This window comes from Halichoeres trimaculatus, unplaced genomic scaffold, assembly GCF_033239565.1.
Source record: "Halichoeres trimaculatus isolate MK-OKI-2021-1 unplaced genomic scaffold, fHalTri1.1 fHalTri1_scaffold_9, whole genome shotgun sequence".
Classification (NCBI taxonomy): domain Eukaryota; kingdom Metazoa; phylum Chordata; class Actinopteri; order Labriformes; family Labridae; genus Halichoeres; species Halichoeres trimaculatus.
Genome location: NW_027437188.1, coordinates 11,106,628 through 11,131,834, shown reverse-complemented (window position 1 = coordinate 11,131,834; position 25,207 = coordinate 11,106,628). Strand labels below are relative to the sequence as shown.

Below are 25,207 nucleotides of genomic sequence, written 5' to 3'. Positions count from 1 at the left end.
ATTGTTGAAGAGTTACAATAGTTAGAAAGTAATTAGAACTGGCTGAATCGGTAGTTTCCTGTGATTAGCACATGTTGCACATGGATTCCTATGGAGTAGCGTAACACTCTGGATATCCCCTTGTCCTTTCTTTTTTAAGGAGTTGTTTGAAGAGTAATGGTAAAATCCTCAAACCAATTTGTGTCCTCACGTGTAGTAAAAAGAGTTAAAACCTCTCTAATCTGTCTGTCACCTCCTGCACAAAATCAGTATTTATCTCACACTCCTCATTTAAATAATGGTCTTTAACTCCAAACTGCCTGAAAATGTCTCAAACTGGGGCTGATGAGATTATTTTAAAGACCCTGTAAGACACTGTTTATGCAATAGAAGGATTTAAAGCAACTTTGGAAGTACGAACTGGATGTCAGTGTGTGTACTCAGCTGATGATGATTCCTAAAATAAAAAAAAACTTTTAGCAAAGGTGCTCTTAAGGAAAAAACTCATCTAGTCTGTGATGAATTGTTACATTTCAGCCCAAAAGGACGCAAAGGATCACACCCCAGCCTTTCTCTATACACCATGTAACTGTCAATGTTATAAGGAAACATCCTCCTCTGGTTTAACTCCTTGTTTCACAAGTGAGGAGCATTTCACAACACAACATTACAGCTAATTCCTCACATTAGGCTCCCTGTGAGAGGAGCTCATGCAGGACTAATCTGCAGATAAACACTCAGAGTGTTTCTTCTGCAGTGTGACCGAGGAATGCAGAAAATGTGTGAAGAGTGCGCAACACTTCTGATCGTGTTTGTTTCCTTCTCTTCCTGTCGTCAGGCTTTGTCTTTTCTCTTCACACACACACACATACACACAACCTCTCATCTTCAGCTCAGCGATTGTGCACTGAAGACAGAGGGGCTTACGAAGCATGCAGCATACCAACACTTTTACTCTGTTAAAGGGAGAACAAGAGGGGCCTGAAACTGCTCTCGAAGGAAAAGCTTACTGCAAGATCTCTGCAGTTGATATTTCACCAATCTGACAGAAAGGATGAGATTGTTTTGTGTAGAAAATGAAAGGATGCACTGACACAGATTGAAAGTTGGTGTGAAAGGAAGAGGTAGAGGTGAGAGAGAAAGAGGTGGAGGTGAGAAAACAACAAGAGATGAGTCACTAGTGTCATCCTCAAAGCTGCATGCAGCTCTGTTACAGCACAGTAAAGACTGAAGTGTGGTTCACATGATGCTTTCTGTTTTATTTCTTATTTTGCTTCTACAACTGAAATTTCAGGACAGAAGCAGAAAAGACTGGAGATAACGTCCTTTTAGAGCGCTCTGACCGCCCGGTTGATAACAAACTGCAGTTGAGCTTCAGAGCCGTGTTGAGTTACACCTTGCACCGGCGCTTTAATGTGTTTGTGTTAAATTAATTGCGGCTCTTCTCTCCTGTTACTGATATCGTATCCTCCTGGCAGCAGATTTCTCCCATTGATCTGTTAGGGGGAAGCAGAGGCTGCTCTCAGTGGAGCAACAGTGAAACCAAACCACATCGACACTTAATAACTGGGACAACTCTGGAAGTCCAGGAGCTCAGCTGTGAGATGTCTGATGGCAGCAAAATCATTATTATTTACAAAAAAAATTAACTCAAAAGAGTGTATTAAATTTGGTACTTGATTAAAAAAAACATCCTTTCCTTCTCATCTTATTTCACAGTGTCCGATGTGCATATGAAAAGCTCTGATTAACAGTGCTCTGATATTCAAAACAAGCTCTGACCAAACAGCCATCTGCAGCGGAGACTGGACTCATTTCCATTCCCCGCTTTTTGATGATTCAGATTCTGATGCCAGCAGTCCTGGCAGCAAAGGGACGGTGGACACTTTTTGTATACCAGCTGAGAAAAAAAAATCACAAAGAAACTGTTTTTCTCTGAAAATCATGAATATCCTGTCCTCTAAAGACACTGCCAAACATCTGTCTGTGACATACACACAAACACAGTGTTTACATGTGTTTACATTCATGCTGCTCTGCTGCAGGCTGGGTCCTGAAGTCAGGATGGAAAATAAACTCATAAAACTGACAACAATTTACCGGAAGACAACATTTTTAGATCTTTGGGAACTACAGCTAATGTTTCTCTTATGGCAGCTTCCCTCCAAAGCTCAGTGCGTTTTCATCCATCGCTCGCCTGCTGCACCTGTCAGCTCAAACGTAGTTGGAAAAAAATCAGGGAGATCCTTTCTTTTAGTGTTATCATTTACGTGAAAAAGGGCGCGGCAACACCTAAAGTTTTTATTTTTATAACCCTGTACACTATTTGTCAGATAAGGATGAAAGAAATCAAATCTGCAAAGTGATAAGTAGGGATGTCCCGATATTACATTTTCACTTCCGATACGATACCAATACTGCAGCATTGAGTATTGGCCGATACCGATATTGATCTGATACGATATCAGCATTAAACATGCATACTTTTATTACTTATTTTGTAGTATGTCTGTCATGTTAGAAGAGGCTTGATTAAGTGATATTATTCAAACAAAGAACAGTAGTCAGCAACAGTAGGTATGAGGAAAAACTGACCCACTTGTTTCTGTGTTTAAAAAATCTCTGCCTCTGCTCAGAACAGGATTCTGTGTTTTTCAGTCGCAGGACAGACTTCAAACAAGATGAGGACAAGAGAAAAGAACAAGAGGTTGAGGATGTGGACAGTATCAATGAGTAAGAGGATGGGGACATGAGAGAAGAAGAAGAAGACAAGGTTAAAAGAGGAAGAGAATGAGGAGGAAGAAGAAATACGAAGATGAGAAGAAAGAGGACCGAGAGGAAAAGAAAAAGAAAAAGGACAAAGACCAGGGATGGAAAGAAGACAGTAAAGGACACAAGAGAAGTGGAAGGGGATAAAGAGAAGGAAGTAAATGAGGAGTGGAGATAAGGAGGAGGTCAAGAAAGAGAGGAAGAAGTTGATTAAGAACATAATGAAGAAGAAGAAGAAGATGAAGAAGAAGAAGAAAAAAGGAATAGATTAGGAAGACAAACAAGAGATGAAGAAGAGAAGGAACATAAAGTAGGTTGATGAGGAAGAAGGAAAGAAGGGCTTAGGGACAGAAAAGAGGAGGAGAGCTGTGTTTCCAGAGACACAGCAGTGATCCCAGCGCTAACACTTGCTTGGGCCTGCTCTGCGTCTGTCATCCTCTTCCTGACAAATGGTTCAGCCTTTATTAAGTTTCCGATCAGATCTGGGATCTCTCACATTCCTGCAGGATCAATCAGCAGAAACTGTGGAAGCATTAGCCTGTCCACAACCTCTGGTCCTCGGGCTCTGCCATAAATCACACGCTTAGAGCAAACACAATCAACCTCCAGCCTCTCCCCCAGCAAAGATCACTATCTGCAAACTAACCCAGCTGTGCAACTTCCAGCTCCCATACACACACACAGCTAATCTTTTTCGTCTTCTTCTTCTTCTTTTTCTGCTGCTGCTACATGCACACTCACCTGCAGAGAAAATACACTGAGCATGGAGGTGCAACATGCCCGTCCTTCTCCCTCCATCGTACGCACAAACCTTCAGTCAACCTTGGAGGATTTCATCTGCTTATGCACCTGTCGCATCATTTATGACCTGCAGGGTCCTGGTCTGCGCGCTAAGAATGGATGGCGTCCAATTAAAGCTGACACAATCTGACATTTTCTCTCTCAAAATGCGCCTCCTGGAGACACACGCCCCCTCCAATGTTTGCTGAAGCACGTGGCATGTAGGGACGGAAAATATTCCAGCTGTGTAAGACTTTCAGTCAGCTTTAACATCTCGGCCACATTAATGAGGAGTTTGAGGTGTGTGATTAGGCCTGTCACGATAATCAATAAATCGATTAACCGAACGATAAATAAAAACGTCCTCTGTAAGTTTGCCAGCCTTAATAAACTGACACATTCATGCATGTTTGTTTTCCTCCTCTCTTTTGACCAAAGAGGCTGAATGAGAAGATGGCTCACTGCGTCTATCTTTCCTAACATCGGGGTGCATAGGTTCTATAGCGGATTTAGCAGATTTATAGCGGAGTGAGCATCTGACCAACAAGCATTATGTGCAAAAATGCTCCACATGAAAGAGATAATGGCTGTAGCAACAAAGATCGCCTGTTCTATTCGGGCCAGATCTCTTCAAAGACGCTGTTACGTGCACATCTGGAGAAGGCTGAGTGCGACCACTCTGAGTTGTTGTTGCACACCGACGTAAAATGGCCAAGTCAAGGGAAATTCCTGCAAAGATTTCGAGAGCTCTTGCCGGAGATTAAGGAGTTTTTCCGTGAAAGTAAAAATGCAGATTATAACCAACTAAATGACCATCAATGACTGCTGGACTTGGCATGTTTAACTGATCTGACCAACATGTTGAATGACCTTAATGTAGAGCTGCAAGGAAAAGACGAAGCTGTGATCAATATGATCAGCTCAGTTAAAGCTTTCAAACGAATAATGCAACATCTCTCCTCAAAGCTCCACCGCCATGATTTAGCAAACTTCCAGAACCTCGAGCTGGAGACACGACAGCGGTCATGTGGGCAGCTTTAAAGACTTTGCTTTACTCGAGCCAGTCGCTACATTCATGTGCAACCCTTTCCAGGAAGATGCTGAGGTTGCTTCACTTGCATCAAAAACTGCAACACTGTTTCACCTGAACTGTATTGGAGTGGAGGATGAGATTCTGACACTTCAAGCCGACATTCAGCTGAAGGCCAGAGCTCATGGACAATTCAGGAACTTACTCGCAAAGGACAAGAACCCCAACATCAGGAAATGTGCTACCTTCTTGACTGCATTATTTGGCTCCACTTATTTATGTGAGTCAGCCTTTTCCCACATGAAGATCATTAAGTCCAAGTACCGTTCCACCATGACTGATGAGCATCTGGACGTCTGCTTGAGGCTGGCTGTCAGCAGCTACTGTCCGGACTATGCATCCCTGGCTGATTCCATTCAGTGAAAGTCATCAGAGTAAGGTAATGACCAAAAAAATGTACAGAGTTGTATTGTGCAATATGGGATGGTACAGTAATGCACGGTGCACCAGCATATACTGTACATATAAAAATAATTCTCAATATATTTATAAATAATATGTTTTGCATTTTTAGTAGGTGGTAGATCATTTGATTTGGTCAAGTCATAAGTTGCTCTCATGCTGAAAAAGTGTGTGCACCCCTGTGCTGAGGGATTAAAAAAACGAAAGGAGGAAGAGCGTCAGCTGAATGAGGACCTGAGGAAGCAGGATGAGTATTATGCCCAACTGATGGAAAAGATAGCGGAGCAGAAGCGTGAGCCCGAGTCCTGCACGGGTCCAATTTTCAAGATCCGACCCGGGACGTACAAACCCGCACCCGAACCGCAAACCTGCGCATCAGCCCGATTAGTACCGCAACCCGAGCTGACCCGTTGAAACACGACCGGCAGCCTGACCCTTAACCTTATTTAGGCCTGAACCACACGTATATGGATATATTCCTAAACGCACATTTTTCTGTCCGATTGGGCCTCTCAACCACACTAACACGGCGATTTCACCCTCATAAACAGAGATTTTTAAAAACAGATAAAAAAGTGAAGAAATAAAAGAATATCCGGTTGAGTGGATCCCTGTAGCGGTGTTTAACGGACCTGGTGTTGACGCGATGGCGTGAAGCACCTAGCAACGAGTCACTGTGTTTGACTGCGCATGCTCATAACGTTCTTCTTCTATAGTTTTCACGTTTTGCTAACTGGCCAGGGATGGCATTGCAGGCTTCAGAGGCAATCGTTTTCAGTTTGGCCTCTTCGTACGGACAGAGATATTTCTGTGGTGTGGATGGAAATTTTTTTTTTAAACGAGGACAAAGATTTACGATCAAAAAAATATCTATATACATGTGGTTCAGGCCTTAAAGTAATCGTTTTGGGTCATATTGTCTGAAAATTGAACGGTATATCGCTATAGTTCAGATGCCAGTGAGTAAACAATGCACCTGAATGAAGAAACCCTTCCAAAAAAAGCCTGACTTCAGCTCCATCATCAACCCTCTGTGATCTTCTCACATACAACTGTAAAGCTGCGTTTCCACCAAGCAGTACGGGTCGGTTCAGTACGGTTTGGGACGGTTTGGGACAGTTAAGTCTCATCCTGTTTGCGTTTCCACAGCAAACTGTGCCCTCTCGTGGTAGGCGGCGTGTAAGCCGCATGCCGGAAGCTACAGCTGGTAAACAATAGCGCGACGCTGTAGCAGTTTACCCCGCGATTAAATCCAACAAAGAAGAAAACGCGACACAGTAAACAAAGAGCACAGATGGAAGACATGCAGCATTTCGTCCTCTCTGTGATTTTCATGAAACTCTCTGTTACAAAGTGCAATCAAGCTTTGTCTCAGAGAAGTCTGTGAGCCGCAAGGAGAAATGCAGCCGCTGTCGGGGTGAGTGACGATTCTTTCGACCAATCAACCGTCTGCAGTGTGTTGCTCCACCTCCCGAGAGCGGATCGGTTCAGTCTGGCACCCATACGAAAGGGTCCCAAAAAAGTGGGACGGCTCGTCTCAGTTTTTAGGGATCCGTCCCGGGATGAGTCAGTGGAAACGCTGCTAAAAGCGCACCGTACCGAGACGAACCGACCCGGACTGCTTGGTGGAAACGCGGCTTAAAATCACTCGTTTTTTACGTTTAATGCTTTTAAACTTTAAATCTCTTAAAAGGACCTTTACATGTGTAATAGTAGACTTACTTTTTGTCCAGACTTAAGCGACACTCAGCAGGTACGAGCCGTGATCATGTCACAACCATAGATGTATTATAAGAACTGGCTCAGCCTTCCACCATGTTACGGATTTACGGATGAGGTCCATGTTTTTTAACAGTCTATATGGTCACAGCCTTACAACCAGCTTACAACTTACGTTTTTATTTTATTGTATTTATTATTATTTCATATTAATTTTGATGTGTCAAACTAAAACCCGCGACCCGACCCGACCCACATGTTATTTTTTCCACCCAGATCCGAACCCGGGAAAAAAAAAGGTTTTTAAAAACCACCCGCAAATCAGTTGTTTTTGCGGGTACCCGTCCCAGTGCAGGACTCTGGCCTGACCTACGGGAATATAGTGTGTACACAGAGATCATGGAGCGATTGCTGCCAATGACAGAGTTTAAAGACGTGGACGAGCTCGCCGACCACTTTGAGAGCATCATCAACAACAAAGCAGAGCTTACTAAGGAGTGGGCCAAGCTTTCATGCCAGCTCAATGAGGAGGAGAAGGCCTTGTTGTCACTGCTGGAGCAGGATAAGTTAGAGGAAGCTCAGTTTATCCTGGAGAAAGAGAAGCTGCAGAGAGAGCTGGACAAGGAGCTTGCTGAACTGGCAAGTTTGAAAGCAACACATGACCAACTTCAGGCAACGGCAAGCAAGGGAACACTAAAACTCACTAAGTACAAGATTTCCATCTTTCAAATGTATGATAAGATTCGCAAGTATGATACTGAGCCCATCACTGAGTTCAATATCTTCACCACCAGGAAGAAGGATTTATCTATTTATTCATCTATTTGAGTATTAATTTTAGTAGTACTAGTTTTTAAAAGTTTTAATCTGTTTGTTGTTGTTTTTCTTTTATAGATTTTTTTAATGTTTCACTGTTACTTCTTGTGGTTTTATGTGACGTAATTTTTTGTTTTATGTAACTTAGAAAGCCCAAACCAGGGACACGAGTTGAGAATTAGCCTTGGCTACAAACTCTACTTGCATGGCATCAGCTGCAAATAGTTTCTTTTTGTGTCTATGTACAATTGCAATGTCCCTGCCAATTAAACTAATAAATAAAAAAATGAAGAGGAAGTAGTGGACGAGCTGAAAAGTTGGTCGCACCAGTGCTACCAGTGAAAAAGTTAGCGTAGAGCCCTGTGAATTAACAATTTATGTACAGGCCTACTCTTGATCAACTACTGGGGTTTGCCAGTCCACAGAGGATTAAAAGTTGATTTCCAAACAACACAGAGAGACAAGCTTCAGCTGTAAAATTTGCAGGATTTGTTGTAAGCACTCAGGGCTGAAAGCATGCAAATGAATTCTCCTGAATGACTGAGAAAACCAACAGTCTCCAGAGCAACCCTCCCACACTGACAGCTCTGACAGCACAGGTTGTTTATTGCTCCACAATTTGTATTGAGACGTTTTACTAAAGGAAGCCAGCTCACTTTAAGCCCCTCCCCCTTCAATAAAACCCTCACACACTGCGTCGTCACATCTCCTCCCCCCAGTTCCTCAGGCTGTCACTTCCCTGATTACTAAGGTGTCAGCCAGTGTGTATAACCCAGCTCTGTGTGCATCTGCTCCTCTGTGGAGGTGACGCTGATTAACCTGAGTGTTGCTTTACTTTGACAGAGGTCACTGAGATTGATTGTACTAAATGCACTGGGCCACACACGCACTCTCAGGACAGCTGTGGTTAAAAGTGTGTTTGCTTTCTGTGTAAGCTGTGTGTGTGTGTGTGTGAGTGAGTGTGTGTGTGTGTGTGTGTGTGTGTGTGTGTGTGTGTGTGTGTGTGTGTGTGTGTGTGTGTGTGTGTGTGTGTGTGTGTGTGTGTGTGTATTCTGCTCTGATGTGAAACTATTGACAGTGAGTGGGCTCTGCAGTGTGGGAGTGATGGCCTCCTCTGACATGAGCCAACTCAGCCGGGTGTTAGCACCAGTTTGAGGTCAGTAACAAATTTTTGACTGGGCTGGATGTTCACATGTATTGCATTGATTTGCAAACACAGGACGAGGAATTAGAGGTCAGCACAGTGCGGGGAGTGACCAAACACAGATAACAAATACTGTAAAACCAGGGATGTTCCTCTTTGACTCATTGCTCTGTGGAGTAGATGGAAACTTAAATTCAGACCACTGTGAAGGTGAGAAAACACTCAGAAAGCAGTCATGCTTGAGCCCAATATACAGCACAGCTAGCATGGACTTAGAATCAATATTTTCTTACGTGCAACTTTAGCTCATTGAAGATTTTTAAGCTTTAAATTAGATTAAATTGTGGGGCAATTGGCAGCATTTTCACATTTGCACCAGACTAGAAAACAAACAGTGGCCCTCATTTATCAGTCTTGCATAAGAACTGGTGCAAATCTGGGTGTAAGAATGAGCTTACAGCAACACTGACATGTGGTTTATGAAATGTACATACCAGGTCCAATCACCGTGTACACCTGATCACCTGCTGATAAATGTGGTGGCTGGAAACAATGGTAATTTAAATAACAGGCCCCTAAATATTCAAGGCCCAGCGGGCCAAACCTATAGGATTTACAATATGGAGGGACGCATTACAAAACAAAAGAGACTTCTCTGTGCTGGAGGTCAACAACACCATAGCAACCAAGGTAGGGCAAAATGAAATGATGCAAGTCAGAAAAGGCTTATCTGGAAGGACATCACTGCAGCCGTCAGTAGCGTGGATGTGACTTACTACACTAAAACAGAGTTTTAAACATTTCATTCACACATCCTTTGTTTAAACCTTGATCGTTTAATCCCTGATATATAACGATTGGAAGACACAGTATTAATAACTGTTTCCATTCAGGTCCAGAAACGTGGAAAGTTTGCTTTCAAAGATGTGTTTGAGCTCTGATAAAAGCTGCAGACTCCAGCCTGAACCTGTCACAGACTGAAGAGGGAGTGGAGTTAGTTTCAGACAGAGGTGATGAAGGGACAGACCAACCTGCAAAAGAGTTCACCTAAAAACTGATCTCATTAACTACATTTGGGGCCGTTTTGGTGCCTGGCCAAGATGTGTGTCGATCATGCGCAATTACGCACGGGTAGACTGGAGTTTTATGATTATTTTTTTATTATTTATTTATCCACGAGACGTGACAATTGTTTGTGATCCCATCCAAATGAACGTCTTTCTTCCGCATGAAGTTCACGTTTATATTCTAATAATGTTAGTAGTGAAATAATCATGTTCGTATTAAATCCTATGATCAATACGGCTTCCTTAAAATAATCAAGGCTTCAAGTTTGATTCAGTGATGTCTGAATGTCCTCTGCAGAGACTTTGTTATGGACATGGGAGTGTATTAGAAACTGAAAACAGATTCTCCCTATTTTTGTGAAGTAAATTGAGAGAGAAAACATATTTTTATACGGAGAAATCAGCTGACAGCTTGTACTGCTCTTTCGTAAGCAAGGTATTTTACAAATTAGCAGAACAGTGAAATGTTACAAACATTCTTGTTGTCTTATATAATTCAAGAATCTAAATATTAATCTAAGGACATCAGTTTTTGTTTCTGAAAATGTTTTGCGCTCACATGATCTAATAATTCTCCTCCACAGACGGATTTCCCTCGCTAGACTGCTCTCCCAACTGACATGAAACTTGCGTCCACAAACTCAGACCTAGCGTGGGATTTGAGCGTACCCGACGCCCACGTTCAGATTGATAAATACCGATCTGTGGAAAGAAGCATACACCCATTTTTCAGGCGTACGCACGTTTGATAAATGAGGGCCACTGAGTGGTTCTGTGTGTGTCAGAATGGAGATGAAGAGCACCGTTTTTTAACCTGAAGGTCATATTTAATATTCTCTTTATTCTTTTGTTTATATCACACAATAAATCAGGAAAGCCCACTTTAGGCTCTGGCATTCCACATAGACACATGGAAGGGCAGGCATCTCCCAGAACCGCACGATACCTCACAACACAATTTACTGCCTGTCCTGTCTGGATTATTTTAATATTATTGACAGTGGTCAGAAGCTGCATGGTGTCACTAGTTCAAATCCCCCCCTCGGCCGGTGGGCCTGTCTGTGTAGAGTTTGCATGTTCTCCCAGTGCATACGTGGGTTCTCTCCGGGTACTCCAGCCTCACCAGGGCCCTCATTTATCAAACGTGCGTACGCCTGAAAAATGGGTGTACGCTCCTTTCCACACACAGATCGGCATTTATCAATCTGAACGTGGGCGTCGGGTACGCTCAAATCCCACGCCAGGTCTGAGTTCGAGTACGCAAGTTTCATGTCTGTAGGCAGCCCGGTGCAGCGAGGGAAATCCGTCTGTGGAGGAGAATTATTAGATCATATGAGCACAAAACATTTTCAGAAATTAAAATTGATGTTCTTAGATTAATATTTAGATCCTTAAATTAGATAAGACAACAAGAATGTTTCTAACATTTCACTCTTCTTCCACTAATCTGTGAAATACTTTGCTCTGAAAGAGCAGCGCAAGCTGATTTCTCCCCCTAAAAAATGTGTTTCCTCTATTGGTTTACTACAATAAAAAAATATAAATAAAGAGGCAATAATCACTTTTTGGTACACTCCCATGTCCATGATCAAGTCTCTGCAGAGAACATTCAGGTGATGCTGGAACAAACTTTTAGCGCGGGGTGTTTTTTTCGGAAGCTGTATTGATTACAGGATTTACTGTGAAGATGATTTTTTTACTCCTCATAATATTATCATATAAATGTGACCTGCGTGTGAAAAAGTGACTAGTTTTTAACAGAAGACGTTCATTTACATGAGATCACAACCTATGTGCTCGTCTCGTAGTATGAATAATCATAAAACTCCGGTCTACCCGTGCGTAATTGTGCACGATCGACACGCTTCAGCTTCACTCCCTCCTCAGTCTGCGACAGGTTCAGGCTGGAGTCTGCAGCTTCTTTCAGGGCTCAAACACCATCCAGCCACCGCAACCCTGAACAGGATAAGTGGTTAAGAAAATGAATGAATGAATGAATGACAGAGGTCATTTTAATCCCTTTATGTATTTTCAAACTATCTTCAGAAACAGGCTCACAGAGCATTTTTTGCTTTTATGTTCAAAGTTTTGTGTTCAAATCTAGTCCGCAACCACGAGACAATCTTCAGCTTTGTGCTCCGCTGTGTGCAGTTTTATTACATCTACACCACAAGGAACACAGACTGTGCCCATTCATTCCCCACAGAGCTGGAGTGTCACCGGGGAGCCTGACCACCGTGTGGGTGGTCACCAAATGTGTGGGCCCAGAGCTGAAGCCTAACTCAACACTTGTCGTGTGCAAACAAACTACTTTGTGATGATTTAAAAACTACTTCATGTAAAATGTTGTATTTCTAAACCTGGGAACTTCTTCTATTTTGAGTCAAAATAGCGAGGTAACAGCTTCACCAGCAGCTGCCAAAGAGGCAAACAAGACTATCTCTTTAAGTATGAGTAGGCCTGTCACAATAATCAATAAATCGATAAACCGAACGATAAATAAAAACTTCCTTGGTAAGTTTGCCAGCCTAGATAAACTGACACGTGCATGCATGTTTGTTTTCCTCCTCTCTTTCGACCAAAGAGGCTGAATGAGAAGATGGCTCACTACGTCTATCTTTCCTAACATCGGGGTGCATAGGTACTATAGCGGATTTATAGCGGAGTGAGCATCTGTCAAAAATGTGATCTTTGGGGTGAAGACGGGGCTGCTCGCGCGTACACACGGAGAGTTGAGAGAGAGCTGAAGCTAGCGTCCTGAGGGGTAAGGAGGAAACACGCTAATATGAGTGATGGCACAAAAGATACGGTTCTTAAGCCGCCTGCCACAGTCCCAGTGTGGGAATATTTTGTTTTTTATCAGAATGAACAAAGTGTGAGCTCATGAACACCAACGAGCTGATATGTCGCATTTGTTTGAAAATAGTGGCGACGAAGAAGAAGGGGAGGTGCAGCGGAGCCTTGTTCTTTGACAATCCGCTCTTACTGGTCGGCAAAGTAAATAGAAATAAAAGTGCTAAATGGTGGGCGCTCAAAGACAGCTACATTGCCAAAGAAATGCAGCCCTTCAATACGGTTGAAAACCAGAAATGCTCAAAATGTTTGACAGACAGTACGGATTGACTGGGAAAAAGTACATGTTACAAACAATTCAGGAACTGTATAAACTCCCTTTCAAAAACAATAGTTTTTATTGTTGTTTTGTTTTGTTTTGTTTTTGGAGTTCTGTTTTTCCTTAAAGACAGGGTATATGTTTCATTGTTTTTGATTAGTATTAATTATTTTCATTGACATGTATTTTTTTCTAAAAGAGAGTCCATTTCATTTTCATTGTATTTTTTTCCTCTTTCTTGTTTGTTAAATTTATTATATTTTTTGTTTAATTTATTTTATTTAAAAGATCCTGACCTTTTAATTACAGTTAAATACTCTTAAGAAATTAAAGTTTCTTGCTTTTGATATGGTGTACTCACTTTATTATCCCATTTATCATAATTACATCAATGAAAAAATGGGGAAAAAAATCAAAATAATATTGACAATAATATCGTTTATCGGCAATAATATTTTAGAAAATTATCGTCTAGCAAAATTTGTTATCGTGACAGGCCTAAGTATGAGTAAGTAATTGTCACAGGATGCTATAGCTGCTTTATTGTCACCATTCAGCTCGGACTGTAAAGCCGCGTTTCCACCAAGCAGTCCGGGTCGGTTCGTCTCGGTACGGTGCGCTTTTAGCGGCGTTTCCACAGACTCATCCCGGGACGGATCCCTAAAAACCGAGACGAGCCGTCCCACTTTTTTGGGACCCTTTCGTATGGGTGCCAGACTGAACCGATCCGCTCTCGGGAGGTGGAGCAACACACTGCAGACGATTGATTGGTCAAAAGAATCGTCACTCACCCCGACAGCGGCTGCATTTCTCCTTGCGGCTCACAGACTTCTCTGAAACGAAGCTCGATTGCACTTTGTAACAGAGAGTTACATGAAAATCACAGAGAGGACGAAATGCTGCATGTCTTCCATCCGTGCTCTTTGTTTACTGTGTTGCGTTTTCTTCTTTGTTGGATTTAATCGCGGGATAAGCTGCTACGGCGTCGCGCTATTGTTTACCAGCTGTGGCTTCCGGCATGCGGCTTACACGCCGCCCACCACGAGAGGGCACAGTTTGCGGTGGAAACGCAAACGGGATCAGACTTAACTGTCCCAAACCGTCCCAAACCGTACTGAACCGACCCGTACTGCTTGGTGGAAACGCAGCTTAATTCTCAGTCTCTGAAACTTTATAAACTATCTTCAGCTAAAGACCTTTGTCTGCAAACTACACAATACTTTTTCTGGGTGGAAACTGCTTTCATTCTGCTCAAAGTTACAGATAAAAACAGATTTTTACCACCAAGTGCATGGAAGTTGCTTGTCCATCACTGCCTTGATTGTTAGTTTGATTGTTGCTGAGTGACTCAAGGGTTTAAACTTAGTTCAGGCTCAACACAATATTTATGCAGCGCATAAAGACTCACTGATTGAGGCAGCGATATTCCGGCAACTCCCTTCTTTGGTAAGGAACAATAAACCTTGTGTGGTATTTTACTGTCTTACTCCAGTGTATAAACTGAGTTTGGCCTAGACAGTAATATCTCTGCTTATCAGCTTACCTGGATCAGATAATCTGAAGCTCTCGGGGGCAAAACAAAGAACTTTCAACATATCAGATGCATGTGTTCACATGGATTATGCATTGAAAAATGTTGTTTCCTGAAAGATGAAGCAATCTACAGGAGCAATCCTTCATCTATAAACAAAATTACTCTTCAAAGTACTAATTATTGCAAAGGCAAGTGAGAAATTCCCCCCAAATCTCTGTTGTGTCAGCTGTAAAACTCCAGTCTGTCCTCACTATCAGCAAACAAACAGCGACCCATCAATCAGGAGCTTCTCAGCAAGGCCAAGCTGAGGACATGGACTGACATCTCTGGCCTGCAGCACATCTATTCTGAGTGGTTTGATGAATACATGCTCCAACGCCCTGCAGCAGACCGCTCTTATTTTGGAGAGAAGTAATAAGTATGAGGCCTGTGTGCAGCTTTCAGGGCTCAGTGATCAGACAGCTGCTCTGCTGAATGTAATAATTGTGATGCAGCAGTGGGTGTCCCTTTCAGACGAGGAAATGAAGAGTATAAGTGAACTGGAGTCCAACTGATCCCGGTCTGCAGCTGTGGAGGCCGAGCTGCAGAGAGCAGCCAGCTCAGAGAAAAACTCTCAATTCAACTGGACTCTGGTCTATTTTCCCCTTGGACCACCTGCACACAGCAGATGTGCTCCCTGCTGCACAGACACTGGTAGTCTATGCCCCCTGAAGGCCTCCACAAACTGTTTTTTCAGCTTTCTAAATCTGCTCTAATATATTTCCACAAACATTCATCACAGTGAGCCTGCAGGCAACAATTATTGGTTAATAAATCCACTGAACAAATACTACGACAGAAAAGTATTTCCTGTATTTTCTCTATTTTCTGGCATCCTCAGCCGCGTTACAGGAGAAAATGGGAAGCTGCCAATAAGCTTTTTACTCAGAAGCCTGAGCTATGATGGAGGACGGCTGCTAAAAATGCAACACTAGCTTACAGATCAATAAGTAAAGCTGCTTATCTAGAAATATTTGATTATTCATTTTTACACATTATTTATTTTTACAACAACATGTGTTTCCACATGCATCTAAACATATCCAGAACATAAGAAACAGATAAAATTACTAAGACTGACTTGAAATGCTGTCTGCACCATTTACTGCACATACACAACATTACAGCCAGGCTCTGTCGAAGGTTTGTCTTTAAACGAAAAGATTCAGCAGTTTTAGGGTGTATTCAGACCAGAAAAGTCCTTTGGTCCACTTGTTTGGTCCGGACCAAAAGCGGACTTTATTTTTTTCGTTTGGTGCAGTTCATATTCAGATTGTAGTTTTTGCAAGTGGACTATATTCTGTAAACACATCCACGTGTGTGACGATCAGTGCTCTCATTGGACAGCACTGACAAAGGGCGGCACACAGAATACAGACCCGGAAATGGAGGTGTGTGCTCTTATTAAAGCTGCAAAATCATTTTCAGTTTGAAGAGCAGCTCCTTCAAAGTAGGCTTAACAAAACTGTTTACAATTTTGGAAAAGCGAAGACGAATGCGCGCAGCAAGGAGAGGCTATGCTCTGCGTGTCCTGACCCACAACATGCCAGCAACAGCATGGCTAAACAGAAGACGGAGGGTCAGGTATGAACCAAAGACGGTCAGGTTACAGTGGCTCTATAGGCCCAAAAGGCGCATGTATCCTGTAGTTAGTTCGGATGGACCTTGGTTTGTATTCAGACCTGCACTGGAGAACCACGAACCGCACCAGAGTTCGTTTGGAAGCGGACCGAGACCACCTCAAAAAGTGGGTCTGGGTCCGGTTGTTTGGTCCGCACCAGGGTTCGTTTGTGTCTGTTCACACCTGCATGAAAAGTCTGCACCAGCGTGGGAAACGAACCCTGGTCCGTTTAAAGTGGACCAAACAGTCCAGGTCTGAATACGCCCTTAGTCATTGTTTACCCTCCAAAGTTTAAAGAGGAGGTATTCTGCTTTCCTATATTGAAAACATAAATATTACGGTACTGGATCTTGAGACTAAACCTTCAGATTTTCCAACCTCTACGTATTTAATACATAAATTTATGGGTGTACTCACGCATGAAAAACATGAACTTTTTTAAATCACACATCTAACCACACACCCCTGTACATACACCCTGTGCAAACACACAAATCTGCAAACACATGTTCCTTACCACACTGGTACGAACACACACCCATGACCCACAAACAACCACACACTCATATATACACTGGACACAGTACTTTAAATATTCACTATTCTTAAATGTATGGATTTCTTGCCATAGATGGAAAATTTAGACAAGACTTATCCGCGAAGCAATGCTGCTATGCTGACCGTGCTGCTCTACTGTGGTGAAGAAGGCTCATTACACACAGATAGAGAGATGACTCTTACTCCAGATTCAGAAACTCATTCTTCTTTGGAAACTTTAGCTGTTCTTGGACTTCAAAATGCAATGACAACATGTATGTGTGTGTATGTGGGTGTTTAAATAATAAAAAGAGACGTACTGCATTTTTTACAGCGGTCCCTAACTGTGCCTGTAGTGACAGGCCTGCTGGGCAAACATCCAGCATGCCTGTCACTGTGCTTTAAACTTCATCACCATCTTCACTCACAAACAGTTGATCAAACTGTGAACTGATCACAGAGGCTGACATTTATAAAGATTAGCTTAGACTGTGAGAAACTTGTTCACAGACTTCTTTAACCAATCCAGAAAATTATCAGCTGATCAATGGAAAACAAAGTGATGGCTGGTGTCAGCAGGAACAAACACACCACTGTCTGTTGGAGTTTGACATCACTAATCAGTTTCTGCGGTCCTTAGAGGCCACGTGCCAAGAGTTCACAGAATAAAAACAACAGTATTCAATATACTTTGAGCAAAGCTACTGACTATTGACGCTGTATAACAGAGATGTTGTATAAATATATGGTGAAGAGACAACGCTAAGTAAGCAAACACAACCCCCACAAACTCCATTATCTAATGCATAACCTCAAACCAGACCTCTGTTTAAAATACTGCAATTAAAAGATCTTTCTTTATAGTTATAATTCACACAAAGTCAATTTGGGGTTCCTTAAAGTGATTTATTTGACATTTTACACAAACCACTTAGCCCATAAAACGTAATGCTTGCCATCCAAAGAGGGACGGCATGGCACTCTCTTGAGTTCTGGTTGGCTACCTCAGGGTGCAAAACCTAAATCCTAAGCCATGACAGGCTATTTGCCCTATAGGCTGAGATTTAGGCTGTGCTGCAACATGCTGCTGCTGATTTTATTTGGACTTGAAAATTAATAGGTTTAGTTATTACCTGTTTAGTTTAGAAAAGATACTTTGCATATCTGCATGAGACAGTTGCAAGAGAAAAGGGTCTGATCCTGCATCCTGTCCATGGAACCTGTATATTATTGACAGCTCAAGACTGTGCAAGAAGAATGAATGCAGTTCCAGGAACCAAAATAGTGACTTTGGACAAACATTTTCTTTGAGATATTTAATCTGTAAAGGTTTTTATGTTGCTATTCTGTTGCGTTGCTTATTAAAGCTTAAAGCGTAACCAGGACTCCCTGATGTTACATATTACAGACACATCTGTGGGCATCACTAGAGCTATGGAACTACAGATTACCTTGTCACTTTACGTCCAGCAAAAAAGTTGTATTAAATAAGCAAGGACAAAAACAAGGAATACTAGTGTTAAAAAATGCTTCCAAAACAAATGTACAGGAGCAGGAGTCCCAATCACATGAGAAAAGGTGTCTCCATCCTGTACAAACAGTATCAATTCTGTCCACAGGTGTAATCGACACTAAACAGATATTCTGCACAGCACCTTAAACTTAGTTTTAATAAGTGAAGACAGATAAGTAACGACTATTTATTTTAGTGTGTACACATATTCCATGCCCCCCCTGCATGAGTCAGAGCCCGAGTTAAGGAGGGCTGGATCCGCCCCTGCGCACCCAGCAGGGTCTGTTTTGAATAGAAAAGCCTGTGCGTAGACATGAGAGCAGAAAAGCAGTGACACAGGATGTGTTAAAGTTGTATATGATTGGAAATCCAGCCGAATATCCAAGAGAAAAACCCCTTCTTAAAATCTGTCTTCGTTAATATTCAAGGTGTGTAATCTGAGTGTGTTTATCGACAATCGTGGCAGATTTGTGTGCAGTCCGGTGAGGCACGTAACGGCGCTGTCTGTCAACACACACCTCCGGCTAATTTTGATAATCTATTTTGGATTTATATCGATTTAAATGTGACTTTCCAGCACTGACAACACACTGGTTCTTATGTAACACACATTATAACAGCACTGGTATCCGTTATAAGGCTAATAAAAAGACCCGTTTCGGTAATTCAGAACCCCGTTTCTAAAATGTGCGTTTAATTGTCGCAGCTCCTGAGCTTAAGGAAAGGGGAGAAGAGAGGGACATTTCGACGTCAAAAACATACCTAACGCTGCGGATACGACGCAGGAGACTCCGGTTTCGTGGTCAAAGTATCTCCAAAGAATCCAGTGTGAATATCCGGACAGTGCTGCCGGCCTCTGGTGTCACTTCTCGGGCATTTTCCGTCTACACACACCGCGTCAGTCACACGTTGAACCCGCTCGCTGCCCTGCTCGACTGGAGCAGATTTCAACCAGACTGCTACAAGTAACTGCACTGCTCTGCTGTGGATGAAAGACCCGCTCTGATTGGTAGAAAAATTAGTGACGGAGCAGATGATTGGTTCATTCAGAGGAGGGCGGTCTACTGTAGATTTAAATGCACAGTACATTAATGTAGACTTTTATGAGCACCAGCGAGAAGGCAGAGATCGTCTAAACTCAATAAATCATTTTGAAACATATCGATTTTTAGATATTTTATATGAGTAATGAATCTAAGTACTGAATTATGCATTTAACGTAGAAGCATGATGCAACTGATGTCCCTTTTAACTCTTTGTGTTTTGTTATTAATCCTGTTTTCCAGTTTAGCCTTTTTCGTCTTAAAAAAAAAACAAGTGACAATTTTGAGCTATTTCCTTTAAATTAAAGTCATCAAAAGAGGAATAAAACCTACAACGCAATATACTTTCTTTTTAAAAATGAATGTCTTTTTTATAAAATGCACAACTTTGTCACTGAACAGCTCCAGATGTGCCATCTCTATCCTGAGGAAAAACAATCAAAACAGGCCTTTATTTACCAGTTATTTACCAGATTTCATACATGTTGATTTTACAAACAAATAGCATGTTTGCAGAGCAAAAATTCCTTTTATACAGAGCATTTTCGTTTTGTGTAATTAGGCCTGTTTTTAGCCTTTCACCAAATGGGCCATAACTCCACCAAACCTAGCCAGAGGGCTCAGTAACTTCTAGGGCGCATCCGTGAGGTCCCTAGGAGCGTTCCTCAGTGGGTTTTCTCAGAACCTGGTTTTGGGTCCAACTTTCGGAAAAACACATTTTTTGCTGGCTATTTAAAAAAAAAAAAAAAAAAAAGCTTAAAGCAAGTACAGAAACGTGTTCAGCAGATCACTGAGACACATGTTAACTTGAATGTGATGTGTTTTCATACCTTTTAAGTCCGTCTGAACAAACAATCCGCTGGGGTGTTATGGCTTCCGGCCTGGTTCATACTCCTGAGTCAACGTGTCCATGTCATTCTGCAGTGTGGCTGATGTACAGCCGTAAATGTTAAAAAAAGTAGCAAACACGAACCAGTTCAGTAGACCTTTAAATGCAAGTATTCATTTGTAACAGTAGACCTGGCCACTATGGGCACCACTCACTACCACAACAGCAGGAGGATGAAAGATGGAGAGACACAGTGACGGTCCACAGTCCTCAAAAGAAGGTGGAGCTACCCAACAGCTGATGCAGTATGATGCCGTTTGTAAGAGCCTGGTCATCAACAGAGATTTAACAGCTGCTACTGTGCTAATCTATGGAGTCATGGCGTGTGATGGTGTCTAAAAAATTATGTTTTAAAGTGCTAAAAATCAAAGAAATCTTACTACAGCTAGTTTTAAGAGCTTCACAGAGGAGTTTGAGTGTGTTACTGAAAAACAGATCCAAGATGCCTCCCGAGCCAACATGCAGCTGGAAGCTTTGGGGTCACAATAGAGGTTTGTTATTGTTCGAAGAATGAATTATTATTACAAAATATGTCAAAAGTGCTTCACTGACGCATTTTTATTTGATTCAAATTTGTTTTGACCAAATTTATAATCTCTTGGATATAAAAAAAAACATATTGATAATAAAATTGTCCTCTTTACTATGAGAAGAAGCTTTTGCAGCTTTTCGAAGAAACAACCCTTTCAGGCAGAAAAACACACCATATATTTCTTCTGGAGGTCTAAGGAAAACTCCAGAGGCACATTAGGCCTCAGGGGTTAAATTCAGGGCAGGTCCATCCTCTCACTGAGATAAAGACTGCCTTTTTTTCTGCTGCGGAAAGACTTCTCATGGTCGTGAAAGCTTTGAAGGGGGGAAAAAAATTGCCAGTGATCAATGATGCCATTATGGTGGCCGCTCTGGTTTCAGTCACAGTGAACGGTCAGCAGAGGCGAGCACTCAGCATCTCCTGCAGAGTTCAAAAGTGCTGATAACTGATAGGAGCAGATGGAGGAAACGGAGTGACAACAGAAGCCCTATGGATGGAGAAGATTTTAGATTCAATATATTTGCAGAAATTCACAATGCCATGTGCGTTTATGCATCTGCATAAAATCTCATATTATGTCTTTATTATGTATTCCTTTAGTATATTGTTTTTTAATTAATATGAAAAGTTTTTATCAATAAAATTAGATTTATTATACATTTTGACATACTGATTATCTTAAAGGGGCTGTGAGAAATTTGTTGTTGATGTTGACAAAGTCTCCCTTCAAGATTTATGCCCGATTGTAATCCACACTTTAAAATTAGATTATCAGCGCCAATATTACAGGTTACAGGTTATTTCAAAATACTACTTTGTAGCTTCCAAATCAAGTCAAGCAAGACCAGATGGATTTATGGATCATTGAAGTCTCTATGACAACACCACGTCAGCTGGCGAAGTTTAGAAGTGAGAAGATACATCTGTGTTTTTCTCTGCTGAAAACGATTTCTGTGATTAATTTTGTAGTGATGATGGACACAGGAGCCTAACTGTCAGACAGGAAAAAGGGCAGGAGAGCAGAAGAAAGATAAACAGGAGAGTGATAGAGCACGAGCTAAAGGCTAAAACAGGGGCTAAGCTGTTTGTGATAATGTCCATTCCAACCCACAGTCAGCAGTTATTCTGCAGTGGTCTGTTCAAACTTGAGAGTCAATCAATAAAATGAAGAGTGAGGTTACATTAGCTCTGCTTGGTAGATGACTGGCAGGGCATAACCTAGATTTACGAACGTTACACATTACAGACACACCAGAGGGTGACGAGGCAGTCCAATTAAAACAGGTCCTCCTCATATCATTTAAATTTTCACACACATTTTTTTTTTTGTCTTTTTATTTCTGGGGAGCATCTTGCAATTAAAACCAAAAATTGCAGCATATAAAAACACTCAGGGTCTTGCAGCTACACAGGAACCTCATTCATATCAGATTACTAGATATTGGATAGTGAGTTTAATATTTAAACACATATTGATTCATCCTGACTCAATATCAAGACAGTCAATGAACAGTTGACACCTTCAGGTCTCTAAATGAGACAATGAGTATCATTAAGTGTTGATTACAACAACATTTTGTGGTTTGATATGATGGCATTGTTTTGTCACCTCTCATATTTCCCATGAGGCTCATAAACAGCAGAGCAGAAACAATGCACAGGGAGGAAATAAGTGCTGACCTCAGACCTTTGTCATGCTGGTTTCTGCTTCTGAATATGACAATCCCTGTATCTAAAGGGGGGCACCTCATGATGAATTAAAGGACTGTCTATGACAGCAAAAATAGCTTCTGTTACAATGCCCTGCCCTACTCAGCGGGAGAGCAAGAGTGTGAGAACGGATGGTTGTCATGAAAGAAGGAGGAAGTGTCTCCAACAATGTCCTTATTCTCCGGGAGGAGGTGCAAAGGTCAAGGTGATGAGGTATAAAAAATAACTAACGGAACAGAATGGACAAAATAATTAGACTCATTATTATATTCAGTGAAAGGCTGTGCAAAAGGCAACAGGTGGAAGGCAAAAAAAGAGGACAAGAAGGGTTGTTGTGCACAGAAAAAAAAAAGTTATCTATTGACTCTTTTATTGTGAAAACTTGACAAATGAAGGATCATATTGATGATTCATTAGAGTGGCATCTTGTCATCAGAGGCCACCATCAGGTCACCAACAGGAGTGAGGAAAGAAACATTTTAATCTAAAATCTCTTCCTGTTTCTACACACTGTAGCTTTAAAAAATGTAAGAAATGAAATTTAAACAGTGTTGATGCATCGTTAAAATACCCAATAAGAAGTAAATCAGAATTTTTCCTTTGGTGGAAAATAAAACCTTAACAAAGACAGGTGACATAGTGTACACTTGAAGGACCTGGGTTAAGGTTAAGGGGTTGAGAGGTCAGGGAAACAGAGGACACACAGAGATTCATTTCTGTGTCAGATAAAAGATCAAAGTGGACTTCTGTTCAGTTTTGGTCACAGAATATTTCTCAGGGTTACCATCAGAGTAACCTGACATAAAATAATCTGCTGTAAGGCAACACAACACAACACACTGTGAAATTCACTACTAAACTAATAAAAGGGGACATAGATTCATGGACATTGCACAATGTGATATGTCATTAGACACAAAGTTATGAGATGACATAAAAGCTTAACTCAGTGACACACAGAGTGTGAAAGACTCAGACACAATGTAGCACAACACCGTGTGACAAGAAACAACTTAAAGCAGCTCAGTCATACATGTCAAAACAAAACTTAGCAAGGCACAAAGTAATGACTTGTAACATTACAAGATGTAACATAACCAGAAGCAATGTAATGAAAAGAGACACAACTGAAAGACGGAACATAACAGTCCACATCGTAACAAGATGCAACCTATAAGACAACGTAACAGGACCGGCATAATGGGACACAACTTAACAAAATACAGTGTAACAGAATACAACATAATGGAATACAAAACAAAAACTGATAAGACTCCTTATCTTGTCTTGATTTGGGTTTCTGTTAATATAATTTTGTTAACATTAACGGGTTACATGTCTAGACTTGTTAATGTTTTTGTAAAGAGTCTTGAGATAATGTTAGTTATGATTTGGCTCTATACAAAAAAAGACTGATGATTGATTGATTGAAAAATAAATCCCACAAGGAATACAATGTAACAGAATATGTGACAATGTACTGACAACTCAAGAAGACACAACACAGTGAGACAACATAACAAGACACAAAGTAAGTGGACACAATATAATGAGACACAAAGTAAGTGGACACAATGTAATGAGACACAATGTAATGAGACACAACGTAACGTGACACAACGTAACTTGACACAACGTAACGAGACACAACGTAACGTGGCACAATTTAAAGTGACACAACGTAACGTGACACAACGTAACGTGACACAACGTAACGTGACACAACGTAACGTGACACAACGTAACGTGACACAACGTAACGTGACACAACGTAACGTGACACAACGTAACGAGACACAACTGTCACGTGTGACAGATAAATGAGTGCTAGGCGCTGCCCTGTTGCCTATGGCTGCCTGTTGCAGTAGCTCTCTCTTCTTTGTCCGTTTTCTTGTAATTTTTTCGTCTCTTTTTCGTAATCTTTGTATTTGGAGTTGATCATTACTTTGTATGGTTCATTGTTGGTCATGGACACCAAACTTTTTATGGCTTCAGTGATATTTTTACTACTTTTTCTACTTGGTTTTTTCGGAGATCCTACATGTAACCATGGCTGCATTGTTTACATGTGAACTCAGCTGTTAGCAGCCTGTAGCATGTCAATGCTAACTGGTGTAAGGCCTGATGTCTTCCCACAAGGTGAGGAGAAGGAGGTGAGGACGACGTGCTGGTTCTCAGGTGTGAGCTAAGAAGTGACGACATGGACCTGTCCTTCCATCCATTGTTATTTGGAACATAAGATCTATCTCCAATAAGATGGACGAGCTAGCCATGCTAACCCAGCAACAGAGGGAATACCAGAGAGTAGAGTAGCATCATGCTTTTCACAGACATGGCTAACAGAGCTAACATCAGACCCCAACGCCACATTGGAAGAGCTTCACCTGCTGTGAGCAGACAGGATACAGGAGACAGAGACTAAACAGAATGCTGAAGAAGCTCAGTCCTGGACCCTATGGAGGTGGAGTCTTGCTGAACTGGACAATGATGGACAAGCTGTCATCATCTAGTTTCTTATGGAGCTTTTTGCACTTGCTATACACTTTCTTACTTTTGTTTTCTTGATTGCTGCTGTGACTTCAATTTTGTTGTACTTGTTACAATCACAATAAAGTTCTATTCTATTCTATCGTTTTCTATTCTATTCTATTCTTTTCTATTCTATTCTATTCTATTCTATTCCACATCTACGGCTCAAGTGTTTTAATTTCTCCCTTATGTATCTTGTCTTGTTTACTGCTTTGTACTCACTCTCCTGTCTTGTTTCAGGTCCTTTGACTTCCTGCCCTTCTGTGTCGCCATGCCCCTGATTACCTTCATGTGTCCCACCTAAGTCTCGTTAACCTCTCTTGCTGTATGTATTTTCAACCAGTCTAACCTCCCTTCTGTGTCAGTTCTTCTTGTCCTCGTT

General features: G+C 41.5%; 1 protein-coding gene across 2 annotated transcripts in view; it reads right to left on the bottom strand.

Annotated features, from left to right (window-relative positions):
* The window catches only part of tpst1 (tyrosylprotein sulfotransferase 1), a 64,920-nt gene extending 45,835 nt beyond the window's left edge, over nucleotides 1–19,085 (bottom strand). The window contains exon 1 of one of the 2 annotated variants that reach the window (XM_074678824.1): nucleotides 18,885–19,085. The gene's annotated coding sequence lies outside the window, so the exon portion shown is untranslated. The remainder of the gene's footprint in view (nucleotides 1–18,884) is intronic. The other variant, XM_074678823.1, reaches the window with a different exon arrangement.
* Nucleotides 19,086–25,207: the final 6,122 nt, after the last annotated feature.